Genomic DNA, 11,842 nt, shown 5'->3' with positions numbered 1-11,842 from the left:
ATATATATATATATACATACACACACTCATGCCAGACATGGAAAATGGACACTAAATGATGATGATGATGATGATGATACACACCAACATCTATACACATACACACACACACACATCCTTTCTCATACAGGGATTAGTGAGATGGCGAGTGGTGATAGCTTGAGACAGACAGACAGACAGACAGACAGAAGGTAGATGTAATAGAAGTATGAATGTCACGTGAGGGAAGGAGGGAGGGAGAACCTCATCAAAACAAGGCAGTTGTAAATAGACAAAATATATCGTTGAACTGATGAATATATCATTGTCCAGTGAAACAATATCCACAGACTATTGTAATAGTGGTGGTGATGGTTGTAATGGTGGTGGTGATGGTTGTAATGGTGGTGGTGATGGTTGTAATGGTGGTGGTGATGGTTGTAATGGTGGTGGTGATGGTTGTAATGGTGGTGGTGATGGTTGTAATGGTGGTGGTGATGGTTGTAATGGTGGTGGTGGTGGTGATGATGATGATGATGATGATGATACTGGTGTATGACTGATGATGGTGGTATGATTTTGATGGTAATAATAACAGTAATTGTGAAATTGATAATAGTGATAGCGGCGATGGCATAAATGTGATGATGATGATGATGACAATGATGATAGCGATGATGAGTTATTAGTTACAATGCTGTTGATGATGATGATAGTGATGGTTATGATAATGGTCATGGTGATGGTGGTGTTGGCAGTGGTGGTGGTGACGATAATAGCAATGACAATAATGACAACGATGACAATCGCCCCCCCCCCAACGAATGCTAGTCTTACTCATCATACACATTACCTATCAACATCATATTAACTCTATCAGAATCAGTATTATAATAATTACAAAAGTTAATTAATGTTATTAATAAGCCACTACCACCACCACCACCACTAAAACACCAACACTACTTACTAATAGAAGCAACTTCTCCTCCCACCACTACCACCACCACAAAAAAAAACTATATCAGTTTAGTGTATGGCAAATGGCTAACGGTAGCAGAAATCATTGCCAAAATTTATCTAAACAGCATTAGATTTATTATTTAATAAATTCCATTCTTCATAACTATGCACCATATATACACAAACACACACATACACACACATATATGTGTAGTTTGGTTTAATCAGGATGCTGGAAATATTGGGTGGTGTTCCTTATTAAAGTTGGTTTTGCTCCTGAAGAGAAACAGATGGGAGAAAAGAAATTATTTAAGCATGCAACCGAATGTGCCTTATAAAGCCTAGTTCTATCTCATGAAAATATGCGAAAATGAAACATCCCCTAATACCAGCACCACTACCACTACTACCATCATCTCACCCTTGCTATCGCCACCATCACTATTACCATTGCCACTACCACCACCACCACCACCACTACCATCATTGTCAGCATCATCATCATCATCTCACCCTTGCTATCGCCACCACCACCACCACCACGTTTATATATACACACACACACTCACCAAATAAAACAAGTATAAGATAAAAAGCAACAATAACGACAAACAAACAAACAAGGGAGCAGAATGAAAAAAAATAAATTTAAAATAATAATAATAATAATAATGATAAAATGAGCAAAACAAGGAAAAAACAAATAAAATAGAAATGGAATTGGTATGTTATTGAAACAGATGTTAAGTATAAGTTTCAAGAGAGTCAGAGTGGAATCTAATGAGATGCTTCAAGCTGTTTTTCAAGGAATTACTGAATCTCACAGAAGAGTTTTAATTAAAAATAAAAGAGAATATTTTAGGAATATTAATGAAGATACGATATTCTAGAAATAGAGTTTCTGAATATAATATACAAGAATCTTTTTTTTTCTTCCCCCAATTCTTTCCCTAATTTCCATCAATGGACTGTGGTCATGTAAAATAATAATAATAATGATAATCCTTCCCACTATAAAGCAGAAGGCCTGAAATTTTGGGAAAGGGAATAATCAATTACATTGACCCCAGTGTTCAACTGGTACTTATTTTATCGACCCTGAAAGGATGAAAGGCAAAGTCAACCTCAGCGGAATTTGAACTCAAACGACTTAAAGATGGACAAAATGCCGCTAAACATTTTGCCTGGCATACTCTTTTACTCGTTTCAGTCATTTGACTGTGGCCATGCTGGAGCATCACCTTTAGTTGAAGAAATCAACCCCAGGACTTATTCTTTAGAAGCCTAGTACTTATTCTATTGGTCTGTTTTGCCGAACTGCTACATTACAGGCATGTAAACACACCACCATCGGTTGTTAAGCGATGTTGGGGGGGACAAACACAGACACACAAACATATACACACACATACATATATATAAACATATATACAACAGGCTTCTTTCAGTTTCCGTCTACCAAATCCACTCACAAGGTTTTGGTCAGCCCGAGGCTATAGTAGAAGACACTTGCCCAGAACTATGTTGTTGGTAAGCAAGCTACTTACCACACAGCCGCTAACAATTCTGCCAGCTCACCGCCTTAATAAAAAACAAATAATAAACCTTTCTGTTAAAGGCAGAAGGCCTGATATTTTGTGGGAGGGGACTAGTTTTTACATCAACCCCAGTGTTTCACTGGTACTTAATTTCTCATATTCAAAGAACTTTTGATCTCCTTCCAATGTAACATTCTAAAATTTTTCTCAAAGATTTCTAGATATTCCTAGCAGTGATATTCACCAAATTCACAATATTTGCGCACTTCACACAGCTTTTTTTTTCCCATGAATTCTCTAAGATATTGTAAGACTGCGTAATTTTATTACTAACTTCAGTATTGAAGACCATGTAGTCCAGGATTCAACCCCACTCTTTGATACCTTGAGCAAGTGGCTTCTATTGTAACTCCAAGCTAATCAAAACCTTGTGAGTGGATTTCAGAAACTGAAAGTCCATTGTGTGTGTGTGTGTGTGTGTGTGTGTGTGTGTGTGTGTGTGTGTGTGTGTGTGTGTGTGTGTGTGTGTGTGTGTGTGTGTGTGTGTGTGTGTGTGTGTGTGTGTGTGTGTGTCTTCAAATCATGTGATGATTATAAACATGCATCAATGTTATACAAGTGATGATTATAAACATGCATCATTGTTATACAAGTGATGATGTTCGTTTCCTGTCTACCAAGAAAAACATGTCTGGCCAAAAGGAAAATATAACTTTGCTTGGAAACAGGTGAGGGTTGGTGACAGGAAGGGCATCTGGCCATATAAAAAAAAAATATTTAATCATTATAAAACACCAAAAAAAGCGGTGAGCTGACAGAATCATTAGTGTGCTGGACGAAATGCTTAGCAGTATTTCACCCGTTGTTACATGCAGAGTTCAAATTCCACTGAGGTTGACTTTGCCTTTCATCATTTTGGGGGTTGATTAAATAAGTACCAGTTACGCACTGGAGTCGACATAATCAACTTAACCCCTTCCACCAAGCAGCCCTTGTGGCAAAAATTTGAAATCATTATAAAACACCAATAGATTAATCATTTTATCTCTAACCTTTTACTTGTTTCAGGCACTGGACTATGGTCATACTGGAGCACCACTCAGAAAGGTTTTTAGTTGAATGAATAAATCAGTCCCAGTACTTATGTTATTTTTCTTTTTTTTACTTTGTTTTTTTTTATTCTATCAGTCACTTTTGCTGAATGCTAAGTTATGAGGATATAAACAAACCAACACTGGTTGTCAAGTGGTGGGACACATATACACAAGCACACACACACGCACACATACGATGAGTTTCTTTCAATTTCCCCTCAACGAAATCCACTCAGAAGCCATTGGTCAGCTCTGGGATACAGTAGAATATACTTGTACAATGTACCACACAATGTGACTGAACCCAAAACCATGTGGTTAGAAAGCAGACCTCTTTCTAACAGCCACACCTGTTTTCCAATCAAGAAATTTTTGCACCTATTACACACAAGCATGGCTGTTTAGTAAATAAGCATGTGTTAGTGCTTTTCTGTTTTGATGACGTATGCTAGTTGTTAACAAGTGTCACAGACTTTCATTTCTAAGATTCCATGAAAACATGTCTGCCCATGCGAAAATATTACATTTACATGGGTTGTGGTTTTTATTTTAAGACTTCAACTTACTAAATATGTATAATTAGTTAAATCAAATTAGTGGAATTGTGCTTGAGAAGACCCATCAAGCCAACTGAAATTGGAGTTGTGGAATGTTGGCCTGCTCTCCTAGCCAGTGGGGTGGCATCAATTAAAAGTTAAAACAGTGCGAAGCGCATTGTGACTGGTGATGTGTAACAACATCCAATAATCTTGCCTATCGATATTCTTTAATTTATTTAAGACACAAAATTTTAAAAAAACAAAGAAATCATAATAACCAGAAATTATTTGAGAAGACAATAAGAAATTCTTTTAATAAGAATTTCTAAACAGAAACTAAATAATGGGTTGGTGCATAATTATTGCGGCTTTTTTTCAACAAATTTTATTCAACAAAAGCAATAGCAATATTTAACAAAAACATCTTTAAATGATGGTCTGACCATCTGCCAAGCAAATGGGAAGCAGTAATTGAAGTAGATAGTGAATATGCTCCAGAATAATAATTCAAAGATGTTTTTGTTGAACAAAATTTGTTGAAATAAAAGCCGCAATATTTATGCACCAACCCAATATATACTTCTGAACAACCATGGTTTATAGCACTAATGTGTTATATAGTACTGCTGTAGACAATATATACACATAGTACAGACTATTACTGATCCAGAAGGTTGACAGTTCAATATTAGGCATGTTCATACTGAAAGAATGCAAACCATGCTTCCAGCAGTCTACTTGGTTGATAACAGGCTTCTTCCCCAACACCAAATATTTCAAAGTTGTATACTTATTTTTCATTTATCATAAAGGAACGTATCCAGATGTAGTAATTTACTCAATGTTGAGGGTGGGGTGGATCTGGGAGCTTGCTGAGTAACAAGCTATCCTGGTAGTTTTCATTCTAAGAATTCTTGTTTCCTTGTGTAGTTTGTGCGTGTGGTCTGTAAGGATGTGCACTGGGGGTGTTTTGTGTTCTTTTGCAAGTTGTAAAGAAAGACTTGGGCCTCAGTCTGGAGGTTAGGGCCCAGTCAGGACTGGAGATTAAGGGCCAAGTCATGACTGGAGATCAGGACCCAGTCAGGACTGGAGATCAGGACCCAGTCAGAAGTGGAGATTAGGGCCCAGTCAAAAATAGAGATTAGGGTCTAGTCACCATTGGAAATTAGAGCCCAGTCAGTGCTGCAGATTTGGGCCCTGTCAGGATTGAGGATTAGGGAACAGACTGAATTAGAGATCAGGGCTCAATCAAGACTGTAGACTATGTCCATCAAGATGGCAATGGTAAGACATGAACCTCTGACCTGGAAATAAGGGCACATCTAACATATTGTTTGGAGACCATTGTTGTAATTGTTCCTTTCAGTTGCCGAAATATGGCACCTATGGTTGCTCTAAATTGCTATATGTCTCGCCTTCTATATTTTATGCATGTTGTGGACCACCTTGTAAAGGTATTTATGTTAATTCCATTATCTTTTGTCTTCTATGAGTGAGCTATGTTTACACTGCTGAGCATAATGATCAATTGTATTTGATGCTGTCTGGTTTTCAGGAAAGAAAGGAGACAGTGATTTGGTTGGCGCTACTTTTAGTCTGTTGTCTTGGAGTCAGGTTTCTAGGTGATTGATGTAGGTTTGGAATTGTCTGGTGAATGGTAAGCAGTAGATAACCAATTTATCATATGTGTGTTTTACTGTATGATGAAACATTATGTAATTATAGGTTAAAAAGAGTGGTTAAGAGGATACCACTTTATGGTACTTTGAGAACTTACAGATTCAAGTTATTTTGTCATTATACTTAACATAGATTTGGCAACCTACGAATTAGTTGGCAAGAATTTTGGTTGTTTTTCAAAGAGGTATTTCCTTTATTTTGTTTTTTCCTGTTAAAGCAGGTCACAGAAAATAGCTGCTAAGATCAATGTAGTTAAGATGGCTCATGAGGGAGACATAAGGCTTTCAATGGCATCATGCAATCTTTGCATCAGTTTTGCAAGTATTGTGGTATGGAATGGTATCAATCAAAAGTTTTGAGTTATGAACAAAGAATGTGTGGATTGATGATGTCAAAGATGAGGCTTTCTAAGACTTCTGAAGTTGTGTTTAGGAGGCTGGTATATTTTTGGTTAGGTTTTTTTTATTCAAAATTCTGGGGAGTTGGTAGTATTGGTAAGAATGGTTGTAGGTATTGGTCAGTGCTATGATTCCTTCAAACCAAAGTTTTTGAAGTTGCTGTTTGTTATTTTGTGTATTCCCAAAAGTTCTCAGTTTTTGAATTTTCATGTTGCTTCTCAGATAGTTCTTAGAAAAAAAATTCAAGGCCATGTTATTCTGAGACATACCATATCCTGTGCGGATTTTGGAGAATCAATAAACAAATTAGTCTCATTAATAACCTTGTTAGTCTCAATTTGTACAGAAAGATTAGGGCTCAATCAGGTTTGGCAATTAGGGCACAGTCAGAGCTAGAGATTAGATTAGGCCCCAATCAAGACTGTAGATTAGAGTATTGCCAGGATCAGAGATTAGATTCATCAAGATGGTAATGATAAGACATGGACCATTGACCTTGAGGACAGGACAGATCCAACATATTGTTTGTAGATCATTGTTGTTGATTTTGAAGTAGATGTTTATTTCATGGAGTACCAAGAATACTCAGTTTATGAATTTTCATACTGCTTCTCAGGTTGATCTCGGAAGAAAAAAAAAAAATTCAAGACCACATATATTGTGTAGTTTTGGGAGAACCATTAACCTTGTTAGTCTCATTAATAACCTTGATAAATGCGGAGGAACTTCAACAGTTGAAACTAATGTATTTATCATTTGTTTGCTTCCACTTGTGCCATCACCACAACTACAACAACCACCACAACCACAACCTACAGGAATGAGAATCTTCATAGTTATTCACCCTGCTAGAAATAGGAGCAAAATGCCTATCAAATTACTTTCTGCCATCTTCAAACGAAAAAGGTAAAATATACTGGCAGTTGCCTGTGGTTATGGTAGCCGTGGCTAGAATGTCGTTTACTTAACCAGGATTGATCTACAGATAAGAACAACAGGTAAAAAAAACAAAATGGATAATGGAAGAAAGCAGTTCCCTGACCATACTGCGAAAATATTGATATTTTGGTATGCGGAGATACCATTCTTCACTTGATCAAGGAATGGTATATTTGAATTAACTGATCTGCAGGCCAAAAACCTATTCCTTTAACTGATTGTTGACAGAAAAACTGGTTAGATGAATTCTTTAATGAAGAGCAAAACAGAGAAATTTACAAAAGCATCCATTCCTTACTGCCATGGAAACGAGGATGTCAAAAACGGTTTGGGAAATTTATATCATGCAAAGAGAAAAACAAAAACAAAAAAAATTGGGTGTATGTCATGTGGACAGATTGTGTGTGTGTGTGTGTGTGTGTGTGTGTGTGTGTGTGTGTGTGTGTGTGAAAAACACATGACCAGACAACAACAAAAAAACAAGAATGAATGGAAAAAGAAGTGTGAGGAGGGCAGGTGGACAGAGTGAGAAATATAAGCAAATTAGTTTCTATCTCTCTCTCTCTCTCTCTCTTCCCATACCACTTTCAGTCTGTCTCTCTCATCTTTATCATATCTTTCCTCACTTTCTCTCTCTCTCTCTCTCCTATCTTTACAGCATCTTTTGTTCTCTCTCTCACCATTCCCCATATCTTTCATTCTCTCTCATCTTTACTGTCTTTCATTCCCCCGTCTCTCTCTCTCTTTCATTCTCTCATCTTTGCCATATCTTTCATTTTCTCTCTCGTCTCTCTCCCTCTCCCACCTCTACCATATCTTTCATTCCCTCTCTCTTTCTCTCTCCTATCTTTGCCATATCTTTCGTTTTCTCTCTCTCTCAATGTCTCTCTCCCCCTCTCCCTCTCATCTTTACCATCTTTTGTTCCTCTCACTTATCTTTCATTTTCTCTCACACTCCATCACCATCTATTACCATATATCTGCCTCTATCATTATCTATTGCTATATTCTCTCTCTCTCTACTTCCATGTAACAAACTCCTTTCTTTCACACCATCCTCTCATACTCATCTCCATCTCTTTCTTTCATACACCTTCATTATCTTCCTCTCCCTCCTCTTGTCCCCCCTCCCCCTCCTGTCCCCCTCCACCTACTCTCCCTTTTCTTGTCCCCCCTCCGCCTACTCTCCCGCCACTGTTTCTCTGTGTTATTCCATGACAAGTTACAAAGAACTCATTGCAGTTACTAAGTATTAATATTTCCCATCCAGTATTTTCCACTTGTCCAAATATTCTGGCATTAATGCAGACAAAAGACCAAAGTTGAGTATTAACAGTAAACCTACCATTTTAGCACCAAGTCTGTTATTGATTGTCAGCAGTGTATGAGAATAGAATTGGTTTGGTATTGATTTTTTTCAGCATGGTTGGCTTTCTGAGAATTTCTGGTTTTCAACTGTTTTTCTGCCATTGTCAACAAGACCAACAACAACAACAACAACAGTAATAATTTATCATTTCTTCAGTTATAAATGGTGCTTTAGAAGCTCTTCTGTCTAAAGTATACCATTTTTTTAATAATAATAATCCTTTCTATTATAGGCACAAGGCCATCAATTTTAGGACATGGGATAAGTCGATTACATCGACCCCAGTATTCAACTGGTACATATTTTATTGACCCCAAAAGGATGAAAGGCAAAGTTGACCTTGGCAAAATTTGAACTGAACTCAACAGAATCTGGTAAAATCACCAGCATGGCAGACAAGATGCAAAGTGGAATTTTTCCAGTTTTATGCTTTTAAGTTCAAATCACAGTATGATGGATTTTGTCTTTCTATCCTTTTGGGGTTGGGGTGGGATCAAGAGAAGAGGGAGAGGAAAAGTGAGACAGAACAGTTTTGAAAATGAAAATTCTTCCGAGATTTTTCAGATGCTAAGATGTTAAAATTTGCGAGTGGCTGTGTGGTAAGTAGCTTGCTTACCAACCACATGGTTCTGGGTTCATTCCCACAGCGTGGCACCTTGGGCAAGTGTCTTCTACTATAGCCTCGGGTCAACCAAAGCCTTGTGAGTGGATTTGGTAGACAGAAACTGAAAGAAGCCCATTGTATATATGTGTGTGTGTGTATGTTTGTCCCTCAACATCGCTTGACAACTGATGGTCGTGTGTTTACGTCCCAGTTCAGCAAAAGATACCAATAGAATAAGTACTAGGCTTACAAAAAATAAGTGCTGGGGTTGATTTGTTCGACTAAAGGCGGTGTCCCAGCATGGCCACAGTCAAATGACTGGAACAATTAAATGAGTAAAAGAGTAAACCTATCCAACTGACAGTGTTGAACCCAACTTGTTCTTTATAAAACAACAATATTTAACAAAAACATTGGCAAAACTAATAAATATGAAGTGATAAATATAGAAATTGCTGTTTACATCATGAGAATTTAGAGACTTTGAGAGAATGTGAAATAATTCTTTTTTATTGGAGGAGCTTAAAGTAGATAAAGCTTTCCAAAGGGTTTTCTTCTAACCCAATATTAACATGCTGTTATTTATATCTTGATCAAGGTGGCAAGCTGACAGAATTGTTAGCATTTCAAGCAAAATGCTTAGAGACATTTTGTCCAACTTTATGTTCTGAGTTCAAATTCCACCAAAATCTACTTTGCTTTACATCCTATCACGATCGATAAATTAAGTACCAGTGAAACACTGGGGTTGATGAAATCGACTTATTCCCATCCCCAAAATTTCAGGCGTTGTGCCTTTAGTAGAAAGGATTATTTATATCGTTATCTACTTCAAGTTCCACTAATAAAAATTAATTAAATATGAAAATATTTTGGTGAGTGCTACTAGAGAAATGATGTTTAATAAAATGGTTCCATACCAATTATATCGTCTACAGAAATGGAGAAAGAAAAGTATTCTGTGAACCAACAAGGAAGTGTCTAGATGAGTTATTCTCAATGGGATCCACATGAACCCTACGGGTCCATATAAAGCTTTTGGGGGTCCACACAAGCAAAACAGTAAATTGGCAGTCCACTGTAGTATTTTAGGGGTTAATAAAAAAACTTTGCTTTAGAAGTACTTATTGTAAGAAACAGCTGGGTTTTTTCTCTAATGTTTAACATATTTCAACATATTTCAAATAATTGAAACGAGTTTTCTCAGAGAGTTCTGTCGCAAGCCTACACATGTGAACAGGTAAAATGCAAAATAGGAATTTTGAAAGAGGTATCTATAAGACTAGTTTTTTAAACATGCAACGGTAAAGGGAGTCCACCAGAATAGGATGGTAAATAAATGGGTTCGTAGAGGGGGGAAAATGGTTGAGGGCCATTGGTCTATATGGTTGCTTAAACTGCTAATTATGTACTAATGTCTTCTTAGGAAGGACAATTTGGAGAAAAGAAAGAAAGGAAGAAAGAAAGAAAGGAAGGAAGAAAGGAAGGAAGAAAGAAAGAAAGGAAGGAAGAAAGAAAGCAGGAAAGAAATGAAGAAAGAAAGAAAGAAAAACGGAGAGAGAGATGAAAGAGAGAGACAGAAAGAAAGAACAAAAGACAGACAGACTGAAAGAAAGAACAAAAGACAGACAGACTGAAAGAAAGAATAAAAGAAAGACTGAAAGAAAGAACAAAAGAAAGACTGAAAGAAAGAAAGAACAGTGGTCATAGCTTGATGCTTTTGATTATCAGTCTGTTGACACCGAACTTGCACTAAACAACGGCACCAGCAACAACAACAACACCAAAATCAAAAACAACAAGAAGAATGATATCAACACCACCACCACCACCACCACCACCACCACCACCAACAGTAACATCAACATCAACGTGTTCTTTTTTTTTTCCCCCTTATTATCAAAGATTGTGTCTACATCAAGAATTAGATGTTGGAATGTTTCCATGACATAAAATATGCTGATTTGTCCAAAGACATACCTGCAGGGAATTAACCAACATTGAAATGTGTCACATTCCTAAATTCCTTGCAAAAAAAATCAACAAATAAATCAACACATTTTTATGACAATTCTTACAATTCACCATGATGCGAGTGTGAGTGTGTGTGTCTGTGTGAGCATCTGCGTATGTGTTTGTGTATGAGCACACATGTATGTGTGTGTCTGAATCTGTGTGAGCATCTGTGTGTAGGTGTTTGTGTATGAGTGACTGTGTGGGTGTGTGTGTGTGTTAGCTTTGCTGTAAATAGGTATGTAGGGAATGTGTTGTATGGAAAACGTCACAGAGAGTATGTGCTGTGTCGAGTGTGTGTGTGTGTGTGTGTGTGTGTGTGTGTGTGTGTGTGTGTGTGTGTGTGTGTGTGTGTGTGTGTGTGTGTGTGTGTGTGTGTGTGTGTGTGTGTGTGTGTGCCACATAAAGAGTATGTGCCATATAGAGTATGTGTTGCATAGAGAATGTGTTGTGGACAGAGTATGTGTCATGTATAAAGTATGCATTGTGTAGAGAAGTATGTGCTGTGTAGAGAAGTACACATTTTGTAGAGAAGTACATGTTGTGTAGAGAATATGTGTTGTGTAGAGAAGTACGTGTTGTGTAGAGAAGTATGTGTTGTGTAGAGAAATATGTATAGTGTAGAGAATATGTGTTGACTTATTAAAGTAGTAATGGGGTTGTTTGTAAAATACAAACAGGAGTTCTGTGATATTTTGGAAAATCGTGCAATTGATTCAGTAACAA

The sequence above is a fragment of the Octopus bimaculoides genome, chromosome 16, assembly GCF_001194135.2.
Source record: "Octopus bimaculoides isolate UCB-OBI-ISO-001 chromosome 16, ASM119413v2, whole genome shotgun sequence".
Lineage (NCBI taxonomy): Eukaryota > Metazoa > Mollusca > Cephalopoda > Octopoda > Octopodidae > Octopus > Octopus bimaculoides.
The sequence above is the reverse complement of the archived record's forward strand: the minus strand, read 5'-3'. Positions refer to the sequence as shown.